At 36.4% G+C, this 19,592-nt stretch overlaps 2 pseudogenes; both read right to left on the bottom strand.

Annotated features, from left to right (window-relative positions):
• LOC131947598 (nucleolar protein 56-like) overlaps positions 1-8,149 on the bottom strand; it is a 29,087-nt pseudogene extending 20,938 nt beyond the window's left edge.
• Positions 8,150-17,646: 9,497 nt separating this feature from the next.
• LOC131947597 (kinesin-like protein KIFC3) lies at positions 17,647-19,592 on the bottom strand (annotated as a pseudogene).

Here is a 19,592-nt window from a genome sequence, read left to right as displayed (position 1 = left end):
ATAGGTGAAACGGTTAGGGCAGAGGTTAAGTGCCACGATAGGACCGTCCAATCAGATCCAGATAAGGTGCTGGATCTGATTATGGAGACCTTTGGGGAGAGACGGTCGGGAGTGCAACTGCTATCGGGATTCGTGGGCTTAAAGCAGAGAATGGCGGAGAGTGTGATGGAGTACTCACACAGGATGAACAGGGCCTTTGATTTGGTAAAGGGCAAATCACCGGATATTGATGTACGCCTACTGAGGGACCATTTCATCGAGGGGCTAGCAACCCCGATCTTAAAGAGAGAGTTGAAAGAGGAGGTCCACAGAGACCAGCAGTTGACCTTCCTTCAGGTCAGGAACTCAGCGATCCGCAGGTCCGAGGATGAGGACCAATCGAACTGTTCGGTGGACAAAGTCTCTGTGCCTGAACAGAGACAATCCCCACCCACAGGGGCCGACACGATGGAGACCATGATGGCTCAACTGTTGGCCCACCTAGAGAAGGTTGACCAACGCTTGAAGTGGTTGGAAAGCAGGTCAACAGCTGAGAATCAGGAAAAGAACGGTACAAAACAGGGACGGGTTGGACGGCCGCGTCCTGCCAAGCCATCACTCCAATGGACGGCAGACGGTCGACCAATTTGTTTGTCTTGTTCACAACCCGGACATATGGCACGGTTCTGTCCGGTGAAACGAGCGCCCTCTATAAGGCAAGACAAGGCTACAGAGCGGCGAGGTTATGACTTGGTAAATAAAATGACAAAGAAACACAGTAAGGAGAAAAAGAAAGGTAAAACACAACAAATAAAAAAAATGAACTGTGAAATGAACTTGAATGTTGAAAAGTTTCAAGTAAACAATTTGTTGGTAGAGAAAAATGATGATAAGAAGAAAAGTGGTAGACATAATAAAGGAATTCAAAGTCTAACCAGGAAACTGGATAGGAAAAGTTCATGCAAATTAAAAGCACAGGAGAAATGTTTATCTTTAGAGTGTCGGTTATCGGAAGAAGTAAATAAAAATAGTAGACAAAAGAACAGTGTTGGCAAACCAGAAGAAATGAAAGAGTCTCAAACAAGACTTGAAGAGAAATTATCAGATATTGAAAAAGAACTTCAAATTACAGCAAGGCTGGGATCCATCGAACAGCGATGGGCAGCAGAATTGGCACTCTCTGACCTACAGATAAAATATCGCCCGGGGCGGTCCAATGGCAATGCGGACGCTTTATCAAGGAATCCATACGAAAGACCGGGCGATGAGGAAGAAACGCTGACAGGAATATGTGAGGTCAGAGCGTCAACAGACATCCCTCACGGGGTGCAAGTGATGCAAAACGGACAGACCGGCGTGGAACACATATCCACAGAGCCCGGACATATGGACATTAGTGATTTTAATTGCCTTAATAATAAACAGATAAGAGATGCCCAGAGAACGGATAGTGGCCTACAGCCGCTGTTGAAACACGTCCAGGAACAAAAATTCCCAGGAAGAAGGGAAAGAGAACAATTTGGTCGAGAAACAAAGAAAATACTGAGTCAGTGGAACCGTCTCAGTATAAAGGATGGTGTTCTCATGCGGAGAATTCATGACCAAATTGATGGCACAATACACCAGGTGGTGGTGCCGGGACAATTACGAGAAGAAGTGCTAAGGTTGGCACATGACAGGGCAGGACACCAGGGTCAGGACAGGACGCACAAAATACTACGACGGAGGTGTTACTGGCCCAATATGGAAATGGAGGTCAAACGCCATTGTGAGGCTTGTGTGAGGTGTCAGCATGCGAAAATGCCAGTTGTCAAAATGAGACAGCCATCAGGACACCTACTGGCGACAAAACCACTAGAGATTGTGGCTATGGACTTTACGTCGTTGGAGCAATCATCGGATGGGACGGAACATGTGTTGGTAATGACTGATGTATTCACCAAATGGACTGTGGCGGTGCCCACACGAGATCAGACTGCCAAAACAGTGGCAAAGGTCTTATTAGAACATTGGTTCATCAAATATGGCATACCAAGACAATTACACTCTGACCAAGGAAGGGCCTTTGAGTCAGAAGTAATTAACCAACTGTGCAGTCACTACGGGATCAACAAATCCAGAACAACCACATTTAATCCGAAAGGAAACGGACAGTGCGAACGGTTCAACCGCAGCATGCATGATTTGCTGCGTACGCTAGAACCTGAACAGAAAAAACGTTGGCCTGATTTTCTCCCAGAGTTGGTATATCTATACAACTGCACACCACATGCCACAACCGGCTTTTCGCCATACATGTTGCTGTTCGGACGAGAGGCTCGACTCCCTCTTGATTTGTTCCTAGGAAAAAGGGAGAGTATGACTGGCTCATACACCGCACTGGAATATGTGAATGAACATATGAGAAGAATTAGAGAAATGTACAGGGTAGTACAGGAAAGACTAGAACATGAATCTCGGCGAAGGGAACCGCCGATACAGACGAAGGACCCGCCACTCAAACTGAATGACAGGGTATTACTGCGTAGCCACCCGTTAGGCAGAAACAAAATCCACGATCTCTGGGGACAGGAGATATGGCAAGTCGTGGAGATGCCTAAAGTAGCAGGTGGCCCCTTTAAGATAAGACCCATCGATCACGCCAAACCGGATCGGTGGGCGAATATTGCTCAATTAAAGAAATATTGGAATAGGCAAGAAGAGCAGTTACACACAGAGAAACCCAAGACAATTAGGGAACCGGAAGTTATAACGGAGATTCACATACCCATTCCGGAACCATATCACCATCAACAGAACAACAGCGATACGCAAGGGGAGGATACCGGCAACAATGAGGATCCCGGTCCCTCCAAAAGCAGAGAGACAGTAGACCATCAGATAAGTGGTCCGCGGAGAAGTTTGAGAAACAGAAAGAATACGAAATTTTTTGTCAGCAACCATCAATTCTTTCATGGTCGCGCTGGTATGAAAACAGACTGTTCAAAAAGTCATAAAAGTGAACTGGTGAAGGCACCAAACGAAAAAAGGTGGATGTGAATTCTAGAACTGTTTTGTGTCTCAGGAAGATGATGTAGACACAGTTAATATGTGAAATAGGTATAACTGTCAATTGTATACGAATGGAACGTCGTGGACAGTGAGTGGAACAATAAATTTTTTTTTACGACTGTGCGATTGACTTTGGAGGAGTGCACCTGCCAGGCGTTGTTTGTGGTTGAAAACACACAAAAAAAAGCAGGGGTGGATGTAACTAGGGGAAGTTACCAAGAGACATAACGTGTTACAGTCTGACGCCATAGTGCAGATGGTAGACTGATAACGAACGCAAAGCCGCGGCGCAGTTGACAGGCTGATGCAACTAATGGAAACTATTACATGTACGTGAGATATAATGAGACGGTGAACTGTAGAGCGGGGAGTACCAAGTTGGTTGTGGAACGGGGTAGACGTGTGTGTTATGTGAGGATAGGAAGGATGGACATGTGGATTCAGTTATATGAAGCCTAGTGAGGACTGTTAGGGGTCAGTTGATTCAGACTATTATTGAGAAGCATTCCTGTTGATTTATTGTGTTATTATGAAGCATTTCTTGATTCATGTAATAAAGGATCAATAGCGAACCTGCATCTTGAGTATCTATACTGTGGTCAATGTTGTCTAGAATGAGTGGTTAAACTCGTTAACACGTGGCACTACAGGCAATTAGGTCTCATTACATGTGGCGTTGCGAGCATGGTAACTGTTGGCTCGTTACAATTGGCGTTGTCGGCAGGATAAATGTTCGCTCGTCACATATATATATATATACATATTATTAGCTAATAAGTTAAAGGTTTTATAATTAAACTAAACATAAAAGTTTAAGATTTGAGTAAAGAAAAAATATATAAAATTGCGTAATGGAATAATTGTATATGTAAACTCATTATTGGTACTTACAAGTCTTTTAAGAACGCAGTTGTTTGATCTCCCTTGGTAGTTAAAAATTTCGAAATAGAATTTAGAACAATATTGCCCAAGAAAGTTTTCAAAAATATCCTTTCGTTCGGTCACAACAATTTTTTTTTTTTTTTTAAATTACATAAACACCTACAAACCGATCGTTCTCCTAGCTTGAACGCACCCTGTATCTATTTTTAGATAACATAAGGAAATTGCGCTTAAATTGTCACTAGACTTTTTATTAACTTGTTTTCATCTTAAAGCGTTTCAGTTAACGTTCTGTAAATTTTATTTTTCGTTTAGTATTACTATTGACGTTTGTAGAAATTGTGTTAAAACCATCGATATATTATTGAATGTTTTCACATACTAACAACAGTGTCAGCTTCACAAAAATATAATTAAATGTATGCAAATGAGCTACTTCATGCATTGCATATATATATACTTTAAAAGTATGTAGGCCTATACACCTATTGTTATTCAATATTAACACGTTTTTCTTAACTCAGCTTCGCGTTTGTGGATGTGTGGATTTGTTTGTTGTTAAAATTGACATCGAAAATTAGCCCACTTCTGATTGTTCTATAGTTCTGAAATTTGGCATGCAGGCTACTTTCGCCTAACAATTTCAGATGCAATCATAAAAACTAGCAATTAGAGACCGTAATTAGCTTAATTTAATTACGCCCAAAGGACCATAAAATTGAGGACATGATTTCTAAAGATACCGACAAGACTGGAGGCTTATAGACACAGTTACTTCGGCCCCAATCGATGTGAGCGCGCTGGCCGTGATCGTATAGTGGTTAGTACTTCGCGTTGTGGCCGCGACAACCCAGGTTCGAATCCTGGTCGCTCAAGATTTTTTTAGTCCGTGTATTTATAAACACTTAGTCAATTCATACTTAATCAAGTCATTAGATAAAGTAGAAAATAAACTATATAAAAAACTGTTTTAAAAACCACGTTTTTCATGTGTAGCAACGGACTAAAAAGGAGAAAATAAAATACTTAAAAAAAACTTTTTAAAAAACCACGTTTTTCTTGTGGACTAAAAAGTAGAAAATAACTATTTACATACATTTGATGAAAAAAAACGTGGGTCGGGCAGATGGGTCGGGAAATTTGATGGTGAACGTACCCACGTTTTTTTTCATCAAATGTATGTAAATAGTTATTTTCTACTTTTTAGTCCACAAGAAAAACGTGGTTTTTTAAAAAGTTTTTTTTAAGTATTTTATTAAAAAACTAAATAAAAACACATTAGCATTATATATATTGTTAAATTTTAAATAAAATTATTCTAAATCTGCTTTAGTTACTTCCAATTTGTTAATTAAACAAGATAATCAGGTGAAGTGTAATGATTGCTGATTAGTTGAATAGAAAATATCGTTTTGAAAATATTAAGAAACATCGAATCCCCGTATTAATTAGTCTCTCTACTAAAAGTGTATAAAAGCGAGATAACAATGCATAGATACGTCAGTGTATTATTATAGTAGTTCCCCTTGATTATAATACAGTAGTTCACTCTCGGTGTTGATCAAAGCTTGTTGATCCTCGCTTCAGATGTGAGAAGTCACGAGTTCAAATCCAGAGACTTTTTATTAAATGCATTTTTCAAATTTCAAAAGAAAGATTTCATAGGCTGTACAGAGTCATGCTAGTCTTCTCACATTGACGCCAGGTGTAGACACTCAATCTACAGAAAATATATGTGTGTTTATTTTTACGTAGTTTATTTATAGACCATGTGTGATGGGTGTTTTCTGAAGATTCAATTAACATGCTCAAGGCTAAACAAGGAAAGATGGTGTGAACACGGAAAACGAGTCAACGTTTTTTAAAAGATATTTACAGGGAACGATGCCAGCGGAAGAAGACGGTAGAGACAAAAGAGAGGATGCTTGGATAACGTCTGGTGAGAATCAAAGGACAGAAGCGAACGATACAAGTTATTCAAACCGATATCCAAGCCAGTTAGAAAATTTTTTACCGCCCCCCCCCCCCCCGAACGAAATGAAATTTATATAATTTATATAGAAAATATATACTTTTAACAGTGTCCGCCCCCCCGAAGAAAGTTTACCACCCCCCCCCCCCCCCCCCGAAGATTTCAAGTGCCCCCCCCCCCCGGAGAAAAAAGTCTGGAAGAAACACTGTCAGGGACTGGATAAGATATTTTAATATAGACTTACTGAGGGTAGTAGTTGGCATAACGTTGAGAAAAGAGAATCAGAGACGTACCAGGGACTCTCACACAGTGTTTGCTGACACATAATATTGAAAAAAAAATTATCATATTCGTATTTTCACAAAACTGGGATTTAAATTTTTGCATCGCTTTAAATTTTTAACAAGCAGAGAGACATGGTAAAACATGAAGGAAAACATATACTTTCAGGTTTAGTATATCGTGAGTTTAGTAGATTGTGAATTTAGTATCAAGTAAATGTAGTATATCGTACGTTAAGCATATTGTTAGTTTAATATATCGTGAATTTATGTTATCGTGACATTATTTTATCGTAAATGTATTATATGTCGTTAGTTTAGTAGATCGTGAGTTTACATTCCAACTGCCAATTGTTTAGTGTAAGTAAACAATATATATATATATACATATATATATATATATATATATATATATATATATATATATATATATATATATATACATATATACATATATATATATATATATATAATATATATATATATATATATATATATATATATATATATATATATAATCAAACAAGAGTGACTTTACAAAATCGAGTGCAGTAAAACAAAAAAAAAGCCAACGATAGCACATAACATACATGAGGAAGACAGACAGACTAGGGGAGGCAAGTTAAATATAGCTTGTAAAAACAATACAACTAAAGTAATAAACCACGACAACGCCATATATACAACATGTATTGTTAGATGAGTGAAAGTTTAATTTTATTTTCATTTTTAGGAATCACAGAGGTGTGTCTATCTGTTAAGTAAGTGGTCAGTTTGAAATGTGCTTGTGTCTAGCAATTAGTTGTATGGTTAAGTTGACGGGGTCCGTGTACGTAATTTGGTAAACTAAATGATCCGGTTTCAACACATTGACAAAATCTTTTAAAACCTTATTTTGTGTCTCAGACATGTAATTTACAGCGTCAGTTTACCTTGCCATGTTGTGTTTAGTATTACGGTTTTCATCATCGGGTCGTGAGAAACTGATACAGATTTACAATAGTAATACATTTTTCTGACATGTACTTTTATTCATTTAATATAATTTACTAATACATAATACAAAGCGTCTAATTACACTTTTCTTTTTCACTGAAAATGCATATTTGTGATTAATATGTGATTTAACTATTTGTTGTTAAAAACAAATAAACTATGATTTTCTTTACTCCGAAATTTATATCAACTCCACTTATGAGGGCATACCTCACCCCACCCACCCAAACGAAATATACAATTTAGAGACATACCCTTTATTTTTTTAATCCTGTAAAAACACATTTTTTGTTGTTTTTTTTTTAATTAAAATGTGTTTATTTCAATGACACAAATTTACATATTTATTTATCTCCTTTCTTTTTTCTTTTGTTTTTTGCTCTTTTTTTGCTTCCTTCTCCCCATCAACAGTTGTATCAAGTTCAGACCCAACACTTGTATCCACCTCAGTAACTACACTCTCATCATTCTCTCCCTTGCTCTTCTTCTTTTTCTTCTTCTTTACTGGCTCATATTCCCCATTTTCTTCTACCTCTTTTGCTTGTATTTTCTCTTTTCTTTCTTGTTTTCTATGCGCTTTTAAGACTTGCTGTTTTGCTTCTTCAGCTTCACTAACAGCTATCTTCATGACATCTATGTTTTTGGCAGGATTTTCTCCAGTTTCATAGAACTTCAGCCTGTCTTCAACTTGCTGCTTTAAACGCTGACCAATCACTGCAGTTGGGATGTCTGAAACATTTCCTAGATGCTATGGTACACTTATTTGCTAGGTATCTGGAAATACGTCTTTTATTTTTTGCACCTGCGCGTCCAATAAAGGTTGAATGAAAGATGAGGCCATACTTTGGATATTGCCTCTAGTCTTAGGTGCTCTGAAAAGAGCTTTCTCAGAACCAAGAATTTGAACAGTTGAGGCTGGGTATTTGGCCAAGTTCGTTAAGCTGCCAGCTTGAGAGATACGTGCGGCATCAAAACGGCCAATGACAAAACGGCCCCGTCAAAACGACCCTGACAAATTGGCCCCGACAAATCGGCACCGTCAAATTGACCCCGTCAAAAGGGCCAGCAACATATGGACCCCGTCATATAGGCTCCCGACAAATAGGCTCCCGTCATTTAGGCTACCGACAAATAGGCTCCCGTTATATAGGCTCCCGACAAAAGAGCTTTAGTCAATAAGGCTCCTGACAAATAGGCTCCCGATATTTTGGCTCCAGACATATAGGCTCCCGTCATTTAGTTTTTTCCACAAAACGGCCCCCGTCATTACGAATCCCGACAAATAGGCTAGCGTCACTTTGGCTCACGACAAAAGGGCCACTGACAATACTGTTTCTGTAGAGACTAAGTCTCCCGGCAAAGCGGTCTCATTGAATATGACACCTGCCAGTCAGTGTTTTTTTTTCCGGGGGGGGGGGGGGGGCGCACTTGAATTTTTTTTTTTTTTTTGGGGGGGGGGGGGGCGATAGACTTTCTTCGGGGGGGGGGGGGGGCGGAGACTGTTACAAGTATATATTTTCTATATATATATCATTTCGTTCGGAAGAGATGCCTGGAAGAATCTCTGCTGCCAGTGGGACCCCTTCATCAATATTCTTTAGAGTTAGCTTATCCAACGTAATACAACGTATGCATCTCTTGTTCGGCAGGCCTTTTTTTTTATATTAGTTTATCTATTATAAAATATAGCATGTTTTAATTTAAAGGTCATCTATCTATGACATCCAGAATTAAGTCGGTTATAGGCTGTTCCAACTCAGTGTGTGGGGAGAAGGGTCCACGCTGTACCTTCCTACCTGCAGTATGCTTGTAGGTTATCAAAACAAAATGCTGTTATCATGTAAACATCATGTATATCATACATTTACACTTATGTGCTCGCTTTTAAGCAACAGATCTTTTCTGTTGTAAATTAAACATTATCAAAACTTTAGAATTGGTGGAATTTAGCTGTTAAGAGATCAATTTGTTTGTGAATTAATGTTGGTTCATGAAAAACAATTTCATTCGGGCATTTAAAAGAGTTTATAGTGGTATTGGAGGTAGGACAAAATGGTTACTTTTATGCCAATAGTGGTCATGTCATTCATTGGTCTGGAGCCAATATGTCGGTAGTCATTTTATCAAAAGCCAATTTGTCGGGAGCCCGTTTGTCGGTAGCTATTATGTCGTGAGCCCATTTGTCGGGAGCCCATTTGTCTTGAGCCCTTATGTCGGAAGCCAATATGTCGAGAGCGGCTTTGTCGAGAGCCAATATGTCCTGAGCCTATTTGTCATGGGTTAATATGTCGGGAGTCCATTTGTTGGGAGCCTATATGTCGCAAGTCAATATAACAGGAGCCCATTTGACGGGAGCCAATAAGTCAGGGCCTTTTGACGGGGCTATTTTGACTGGGTCGTTTTGTCGGGAGTCGATTTGACGGGGTCAAATTAACGGGGCCGTTTTGACGGGGCCGATTTGTTCCGGGCCGTTTTGACAGGGCACCGAGAGATTATTCTTGTTCCTTTAAAAACAATTAAGTTTTGTAAAAATCGAACGGCCAGTTTGACTTAATAATGTACCTAAGAAATTTTTATTTTATATATATAAACAGTCATTTAAAAAAGTAAAAACTTTTTTTATTTTGATTAGAAATACTTTTTTTTACGATAAAAAACTAGTAGTACGAGAAAACGTGTTAAATTTGTAAAACTAATTCGTACAATAATAATAAATACAAAGAAGAATGATTTACAAAATTGTTTTACTACAATTAAGGTATCGGTTTTATATTACTTTGATATAATAGTTTAAAGTGGTTTCCCATATGTTAATACAATTTTGAAGATGGGAAGTAACTAATAAAAAATATCTATCCCCTTTCAACATTGCCGTCGTACAACTCACGCCAATACTATACATACATGCTGTACATTCTCATATTATAACAACATGACTATAGGAAGGCAAAGTGTGATATTAACACTATAAGAAATATTCACACGTAAAGGGTGGATCATTGAAAGAAAATAAATTTGTTTCCAATAAGTGATGAAATACTCTAATTGGTTGATGTTTTTTTTTTATAACTTTAACTAATCACTGAAGTGTTTAACTGTTGATTTTACTCTTCAAATAGTGTAGGTGAGCTAATTTCATTTTAAATTGGCTACATTTTGTTGATCTTGAAGCGATTCAGTTAATGTTCGACAACTTTTATTTTTATTTTGGTACGAAAAGTTTGGGACTGTTGTGTTAAAATCATAAACATAATATTGAATGTTTTTCAAGGTGCGAACAGCCCTCTATGCTTTACAAACATTTAACAGCATTTATGCAAAATAAAATGTATCATACACTGCATAAAAACTTACTCTAAGTTGTGTGTGCGTGTGCGCATATGTGTATGTGTGCTTATTCATTAGCGCGCGTATGCGCGTTTGCGTGTGGGCATGTGTGCGTGTGCGATTGTACGCTTGCGTGAGTGTGCGTGTGCGCGTGTACGAGTGTATGTATTTATTAAGTTTTATCTCTTGTAAGTAATTTCTTGGTGTACATATAGAAAACAAAATTGTTGCTAAAGGAATTATCTAAACAATAACTTATTTGTTTTAAATTTCATTTTCTATCTAATTAGTCAAATGTTAAATTTTAATTGTTTCTGAAATTAAACAATTCCAATAATTAAATGAAAACTGTGTGCATTGCAAAAAATTTAACGTTATCGGCTGTTCTCACTGTTTTATTTCTTAAGTCATTAAAATATGCAATCGATAATATTGATATAACCCAAACTGGACATAGTTCAACTCCGCTAATTAAACATTTAGTGATACCGACATGATCCTCACCCCCTCCCACACCCCATCCCCTGTGGTGTTGTGGTAGTTCACTCTAATTGAAAAGGAATCATTATTTTATCAAGATTTTTTTTTGCTTAAAATAAATTACCCTAATAAACACACAGCAGAGAGCGATGATTAAACAAGGGTTTTTTATTTTAAAGAAGAAAATAATCTTCATTTCTCTCAGTGTACCATAGAAAAATATTTTTTAATTTTACACCTTTACAAATTTAAAATAGTATATTTTAACCAACACGTAAATTGCAATTTATTTAATTAATACCAAAAAAATTATTTATTTATTATTTTAGAACAATTTAATCTACTGCCGTTTTATGCAATTTTTAATATGAAGTTTTAAGTTGTTTCCCTTGACATCTGCGGCTTTGTGGTTTGTTCTTGAATGGACAAAAATTCTGAGAAGAAATCCAGAAATAAAAGTTGTATAAAGGAAAGTTTTAGCGGCTGAACATAGTGCTGTAACCAATGATAGAGAAAGTAAAAGCCGCTATACATAGTGCTGTAATCAACGATATATAAAGTAAAAACCGCTATACATAGTGCTGTGCTTCATATACCAAAGTCTCAGACTTAGGTTGACTCTACTTCATTCGCACATTCAGGTTCGAAAAGGGAAATGTACTGTCAAAATATATAGCTATAAGACATTTGTTGCGACAAACACTATACATACTGCATGTATGTTTGTGTGTGTACGTGTGTTTGTGTCTAGCAATTAGTAGTATGGTTAGGCTGGCTTGGTTCGTGCGAGCAGGGGTCGGCAACATTTTGAGACGGAAGAGCCAAAAGCTACAATCCATCCAGAACGAGTTAATAATCGCAATTGTCCGTATGGGAATTGCGCTAAAAAGCAATATAATACCGATTTATTACGTTGCAACATTGCTGTGTCGTATAGAAGAATTAAGAGTTAGTTTTACTAGAAAAGGGCGGAGCATTGTAAGGAGGGTTTATTTATTTTTACTATATTGAAGGTAGACCTACTTTCCTAAAATAAAGAAGCTACATGTTTGAAACTATGTGAGTTTTCCAACTTGTTAAAAAATAGTAATCATACTAATTAAATGTACACAATAAAAACACTTTCTTTATCTTAATAATTATACCGATGATATATCACAGAATGATCACAATATATTCATGTGTATAAAACGCCGATAAAAACAGAAGATAAGCGTTTCATCTCTTACATTCTGCTGAAAAAAATCCTAACTTATAATTAGGTCACTGCCTCTTTGCCTGTTCGAAAGCCTTGTCTTAACATTATAATTATCATATAGTCCCGAGGATAAATAACACGATTATCTATACAGGCTATACATTAAGCTTAAAACGTAACCCTAACATCAAACGTAAAACACGAATCCTAACATTTAACCATCTCACATAAATGTTATTACTGACCATTTCTTTAATACCAAAGTTAAATAACAAATACAACCAAGCGCTAGAATCAAAACCAACACTAAGCCTAGATTTAACTTAACTCTTAACTCTGTTCTGTAGGCCTCTCTAACATAAGACTGCCTTAGTCTGCCTCTAACACATTACCGTAAACTATACATTATGTTTTTGTAGAAACCTTTAATGAACTATGTAAGAAATAACTCGTTAAAATGTTAACAAAGCATAAAAATGCAGGCAATATGTAGGGTAGTTAATGGTAGTAAACTATTAACAAGAGGCGTCGCGAGGCGTTGGCGGGGGTCGCGGATCGCACCTGGTGACACCGATAAGGGAGTAACACCAAGACAAATAATTGTAAAATATAAGAGTAAAAACAATTATGTTCAGTTAAATTGACGGTTAATTACAGTAAAAAAAATATATTTTAAATATTATACTAACGTCTGTTTGGATGATTGTTTTTATAACCTATAAAACTATTTTAATTTACATGACTTTTAAGAACTTAGTTGTGTGACCTCCCCTAATATTTTAAAATTTACAACATTAAGCAACGAATAAACGTATTAAAAGTAGACAATATTTTTATTTTAGTTTAAATTTTGTCGTGTAATAGCCAGGGGCGGAACTACAATGCCACCAGACCCCGCAATGCGATTGGTCCATGTTGATATCCTCCTAATTATCCTTACAAACAAAACCACTCAGGTAGTATGGACATGTACCATGAGCCAACTGTCAAAACCTTCATGCGGGACTCGTAACAGGCGGGGTGATGTGGGGAAATTCACGAATTTGGATGAAGGACTTCAAGGAATCAGTTTTTCTTCCAGACTTTCTTCTCCCGGGTGGGCACTTGATATTATCGGGGGGGGGGGGGAGGACACTGGTAAAATATGTTTTTTATATGAATTCCAATTTGTTCAGGAGGGGGGGGGGTGGTAGACTTTTTTTGGTGAGGGGGCTCTGCCTCCCGCCCCCCCTCCCGCCCCCCCCCTGAAGAGATGCCTGGAAGAAACTCTGCAATGAATTGATTCGGCAGCCCGTTACTTAATATTTTTAAAGCTTCAGATAAAAGGAAAATATGGCTGAATAAAAAGTAGGAGAAATTAATATGTTGGTGAAATCATCGATACGATGAATACAATGGGTAATCTACCGTTTTGGGTACGTAAAATCGCCCGCGGCTAATTATGTACGAAAACGTTACCTCATTGTCAATGCTTTAATAGAAGTATATTGTGTTATGTTTGTGTCAAATATTATAGATAAATGAATATTAAACCTAAATCAATGGCTAAATATATCAATATAGGCCAGAAATTAACTTTAAACAGCAGTGTCTGCGAGCAAGATTTGTTCTATAAACAGCAGCCATTTGTAAAATAGAGTGGCTTCCCCCTGAATCTCGCGTCATAAAAATAAAACTTAAACAAGATGGCTGCTATGGTAAATGAGCATGGTTGCATCTGTTGGAAACATCGCTAGTCTATATGTATTACTAAAACGTTTTATTTCAATTGTTTAAAAACAGATACATACATGAAACAAGGAAACATTTTTGTATTTTAAAAACATAAATCCTCCTCAACATGTGAAATAATTATAAAAACTTAATGAGTCACATGTTTATCACATTACAAGTCGCGGGCGATTTTACGTACCCAAAACAATAGATTATCATAGAGTTTTTATCAACAATCAATTAAAAATATATTTTCCCTATATTTTGAAGTATGTAACTGATAAACGATTTGGTTTCTAAATTAAAATAAAAGTAAAAGTATTTAATTTAGTAAACAAAAAATATAAAATGTAGAAGTATTTCATGGCAAATTCTTTTTTTTACATAAAAACTTTTTTTATATATATTTTTTGCAGGAATGTTTGTATAAAAAATTAAAATATCGGTATTTAACTGAATTTTAAAAACTTTTGATGTATGACCTCCCCTGGTAAATTATAATTTAGAAATGGAAGTAAAAAAAATAATTTTCAACTTTGGTGTGTAATCGCAGCAAATTAAATAAACATGTTAAATATGTATGAGTAAAGATATATATATATATATATATATATATATATATATATATATATATATATATATATATATATATATATATATATATGTCATGTATATGTATAGTTTAATTTGTTGTATTTTTTCTGTTCATCGTCTTATACATTTTGAACTAGATCTAGTAAAGAAAATTGGCAAAGAACCAGTCGACACAGTATATTTTAAATTGAATATCCGATGACCACAGGCCATTTCAAATGGTGATTAAAAACAAAAATTATTATTTAACAATGCTTATTTAAGCTTGTTCAGAATGTGCAATGTCAATTTGCAAATGTTAAAAGTACGTATGTAAATGTTAATTTGTGATATTGAGAGTGTTATAATGTATGCTATATTCAGTGAAATATGATGTGTAATTTTAAAATATACATTTTAATAAATATATATTATTATAAATTAAAGATACATGCAAACTACATATTTAAAAGGTCGGTCTACTCCTCATTATACATTGTTTCAAGAAAAATGTGTTATAGTTTTTAGCATAAACAAAAATCTCGTTAGTGATGGAGAGAGACGTTACCAAACTAAAATAATGTTAAGAACACGATTCCCATTGATTACAAAAAAAAAAGGGGGGGGGTAGACTGAAGATTTCGGGGGGGGGGGGGCGGTGGGGGTGGGCGGACACTGTTAAAGTATATATTTTCTATATCAATTCCATTTCGTTCGGGTGGGGGGGGGGGGGGGCTGTAGACTTTCTTCGGGGGGGGGGGGGGGTTGAAAGAGATGCCGGGAAGAAACTCTGCTTGTCATATAAGACAATAGCGTAGCTTTCATTGTTTTACTTTCCCTGGCCACTCCGGTTGACTTTAACGAGGGGTTAAGGGTTGTTTTAAAAAATATTTGAATTTATAAATTAATTCAAAACGGCTTTTTATCAGCTTATATATTTTTTCTAATAATATGAAACTGACTGTAATCGATGGTTACCAAACAGCTTTGATTTTTACAAATGTAACTTTAATTATATAAAAGTAAAAGTGTATACTTTATTCTTGAAAAATATAAACTGTAGAATTATTTAATAAAAAACAGCCTTTAAAAAAATAATAATATAAAAATAAACAATTCTTTGGAATAACGTTTTTATAACAAACGAAACTATCGGTATTTACAATAATACTAAGAACTTATTTGTGTGACCTCCCCTGGTAATTTAAAATTCACAAATGGAAGCAACTAATACACGTTTTAAAAGTAGAATATGTAAAAGATCTCATAAGAGACCAAAGCTTTTATGAAAAATTAATTATTATTTTTGGTTTGATTTTAACGAAAGATAAATTTGAACACATTGGATATATGCCATATGTGATGTTAGACCCTGGCACACACCGATGATTTAAACAAATAATTAATGGTAATATAATAGTAATTTAACAAACATTGTATATATAATTTGGATTAGTACAGTCGGTGTGTTTTGTTTATGTGATTGGATTGTGATATTATTTAATGCAAATAAACTACTATTGTGTATCTTGTTATGGAAAGCAATCGTTGTGATTTTCGTTGTTTTACTTTCCTTGACCACTCCGGTTGACTTTAAAGAGGGGTTGGGGGCGGTTTTAAAAAATATTTGAATTTATAAATTAATTCAAAACGGCTTTTAATCAGCGTACGTATATATAAATAATGTGAAACTGATTGTAGTCTTTGGTTCCAAAACAGCTTTAATTTTTACAAATGCAACTTTAATTATATCGCTTGCCATATATTTTTTTTAACCTAGAGTCTAGAATAATTACATACACTTCATGCATTTAAAAAAACATGTGTATGCAATTTTTTAGAAAACATGGCAAAATCCATACAAATGATACATTATATTATTCTTGTATGATAGAACAGTTCGTTTGGTAGTAGGACCCTATATTGTATCATTAACTAGGAAAATATTTGTTTAAAAGTGTCCCCTGTTACGAAACATATCATCAATACTCCTGGGGGTCGGAGTGGTCGGGTTGGTAATGCTCATGACTGCTTCACCGACAAGTCCCTAGGTTAAACCCCTAAATAGATGAGTCTCAATAGCTGGGGACAGCAACCCATCGAGGACAGAAAACTTCAACATCAAACAGCTACGGCTTTGTAGTTTGTTCTTGAATTGACACATTTTCTGAGAGGAAATCCAGAAATAAAAGTTGTATAAAGGAAAGTTTTAGCGGCTGGATATAGTGTTGTAACCAAAGATAGAGAAAGTAAAAGCCGCTATACATAGTTCTGTGCTGCATATACCAAAGTCTCAGACTTAGGTTGACTCTACTTCATTCGCACATTCAGGTTCGAAAAAGGAACTTTACTGTCCTAATGTATCGCTATAAGACATTTGTTGCGACAAACACTATACATACTGCATGTGTGTTCGTGTGTGTACGTGTGTTTGTGTCTAGCAATTAGTAGTATGGTTAGGCTGGCTTGGTTCGTGCGAGCAGGAGTCGGCAACCTTTTGAGACGGAAGAGCCAAAAGTTACAATCTCCAAATTTCCCAGACTTTAAAGAGCCACTAACATTTGTATGTGCACTTCGATAGTGGAAAGCTTGGAAACATTGCCACAGAGCTGGCCACAGCATAGTTGTGGGGCTGTGCCTAATGCCTAATGCCTTAGGCTGTCAACTACCCATATACACTCTACTCCACCTATTCTCATTGTTTTTTTTTTATTTTGATTGAAGTTTTTGTTTTTATAGTAAAACATTGTTTTATTTCTATAATAAAAGAATATAATTATTATAGAACTAGAGAGCCGTATATAGACATCAAAAGAACTGCATGCAACTCGCAAGCCTTAGGTTCCCTACCCCTGCGTGCGAGTAATTTGGTTAACACAAGAAATCTTGTTTATTTTTTTTTTGATTATTGTAATAACTTTATTATACACCCTACAAAAAAAGTCCAGTGTCATGTAACCTACATAAAATACATTTGAAAACATCTTAGAAAGACTAAATAGTATGCAGATGGAGCTTATACATTTTTTCCATTCATAGCACAAATATCAATAACTAAAAATACACTGTGATTCTATACAAGTTATTATTGAAAAAGAAATCAAATAAATAATTGTTCTAGACAAATTTCTGTAATAACTTTATTATATAACCTACAAAAAAAAAAATCGAGTGTCAACTTTTCGTGTGGCGTGTCATAGCTCAGCAGACATTACCCTTTCGCCAAAGTTCAAGGTACAAATGCTCTCATTTATATTTTTCTCAACAGGTGAGACCTGGAGAATCATTAGGGGTCGAGTCGGTAAAGCTCATGGTTGCTAAACCGTAAAGTCTCGAGTTCGAACCCTCAGGCAGATGAGGCTTGTTAGCTGGGGACAGCCACTCTTCTAGGAGAGACAACTCCAAAATTAAACAACTTCTGCCTTGTAGTTTGTTCTTGGTTGGACAAAGGCTATGGAAGCAAATCCAAAAAGAATAGCAGGCTGAACTCGGAGTCAATGGCCTCAATGGCGAATAACCAGTTGACACGTAACGCTTAATTGTGTTGCAGGCGTGATCGAGTCGTCAAAAAAGCTCATTGTTGATAAATTCGAACAAAGTCTCGAGTTCAAACCCACTGGCAGATACATCTCGATCCCCTTCAACACTAATAATTAAGAACGAAGAAGAAGAAGACGATTAGTGTCTTGCTGTCTCCACCAAGGGAATCCTGCAGGTATGTTAGTTTTGAGTTCCTGTGTGGGATATGACTATGTTTATTTTTAGGGCGCTGATGACATCACCCAAAGAAGAGAGAGACTTGTTTATATTTTGTGCTTCTTTAAGCCTTGCTCCATCTGCATGTGACTTGCTGACCCTCTCAGAGCCTGCCAGGTCTACTAGATTTAGTCGCCCAAAAGTCTTGCTTCCTGTCAGAAGATTGACACCAACTACACTAACACACAGCAAGCAGTGGGACCGGGAAGGCCTTTCATTCATACTGGTGGCAGCCGTGGATCTGTTCTGTCTACCTGTCTCAAATATCTTATTGATCTCAGCAAGAGATCTGACAGGTACAGTGACTAGACCAGGTACATACAGCCCTCCCTCGGGCTTCATCTTGACCTCAAGTTTATCAGCTGGTGTGTCAGGGTTTAACAAGTCCCTTATAGTCTCATTGTAAATCTCCAACATGCTGGCTTCAATGTTATATTACCAGCTGGAGTTTTTTTGTTTCCTCATACAAAAATTGAAGATCTCTTTGATTCACGCCTGGGTCAGATGAAGAACCCTTTATTGTGTATGTTTTCCCTGAGCCCATCTGTCCATAAGCTAAGATACATACATTGTAGCCGTCTATAGCTGAGCGCACAAGAGATAAGACCTCTTCAAAAACCTGTGATTGTGAGATATCCATGTGAAAAACTTTGTTCATTTGAAAATGTACACTTTTGCTTCTATTGTTTATTGTGATAACCCCATCATCTTACGGGTCTGTTGTTACCATGTTCTCAATCTCACCATCTTCTTTGATGCAGAGTCACACACGACAGAACACTCTAATGTTACCCCTCAACTCCACCAACTGATTATGGAAAGATTTCCGCAGCTGGATCTCTTTAGTGTACATCATTACAAGCTCTTTGTTCTTTTCATCAGTGGTTTTGATTGCCTCTTGAACCTGGTAAACAAAATCTTCCATACTGGACATCGCTGATTTTGAAAACAGTAAACATTCTTTGATTACTGTCCTTAGATCCATAGACAGAAAGTAAGCATTCTTTGTTTACTGTCCTTAGATCCATAGACGGAAAGTAAACATTCTTTGTTTACTGTCCTTAGATTCATAGACAGAAAGTAAACATTCTTTGTTTACTGTCCTTAGATCCATAGACAGAAAGTAAACATTCTTTGTTTACTGTCCTTAGATCCATAGACAGCAAGTAAACATTCTTTGTTTACTGTCCTTAGATCCATAGACAGAAATTAAACATTCTTTGTTTACTGTCCTTAGATCCATAGAAAGAATGATGCTGATGTATTTAATACTGTACAAATCATCCAAATTCATTCGTTTGGGAGCTCGTCTTTCTACAACAAACATAGTAGGATTGTCTGCCAAATGTTCAGTAAATTTAATCTGTTCCTGGATGCATTGCAT

Source organism: Physella acuta, unplaced genomic scaffold, assembly GCF_028476545.2.
Source record: "Physella acuta isolate Inbredline_101_S28 unplaced genomic scaffold, ASM2847654v3 ptg000600l, whole genome shotgun sequence".
NCBI classification, from domain to species: Eukaryota; Metazoa; Mollusca; class Gastropoda; family Physidae; genus Physella; species Physella acuta.
The sequence above is the reverse complement of the archived record's forward strand: the minus strand, read 5'-3'. Positions and strand labels throughout refer to the sequence as shown.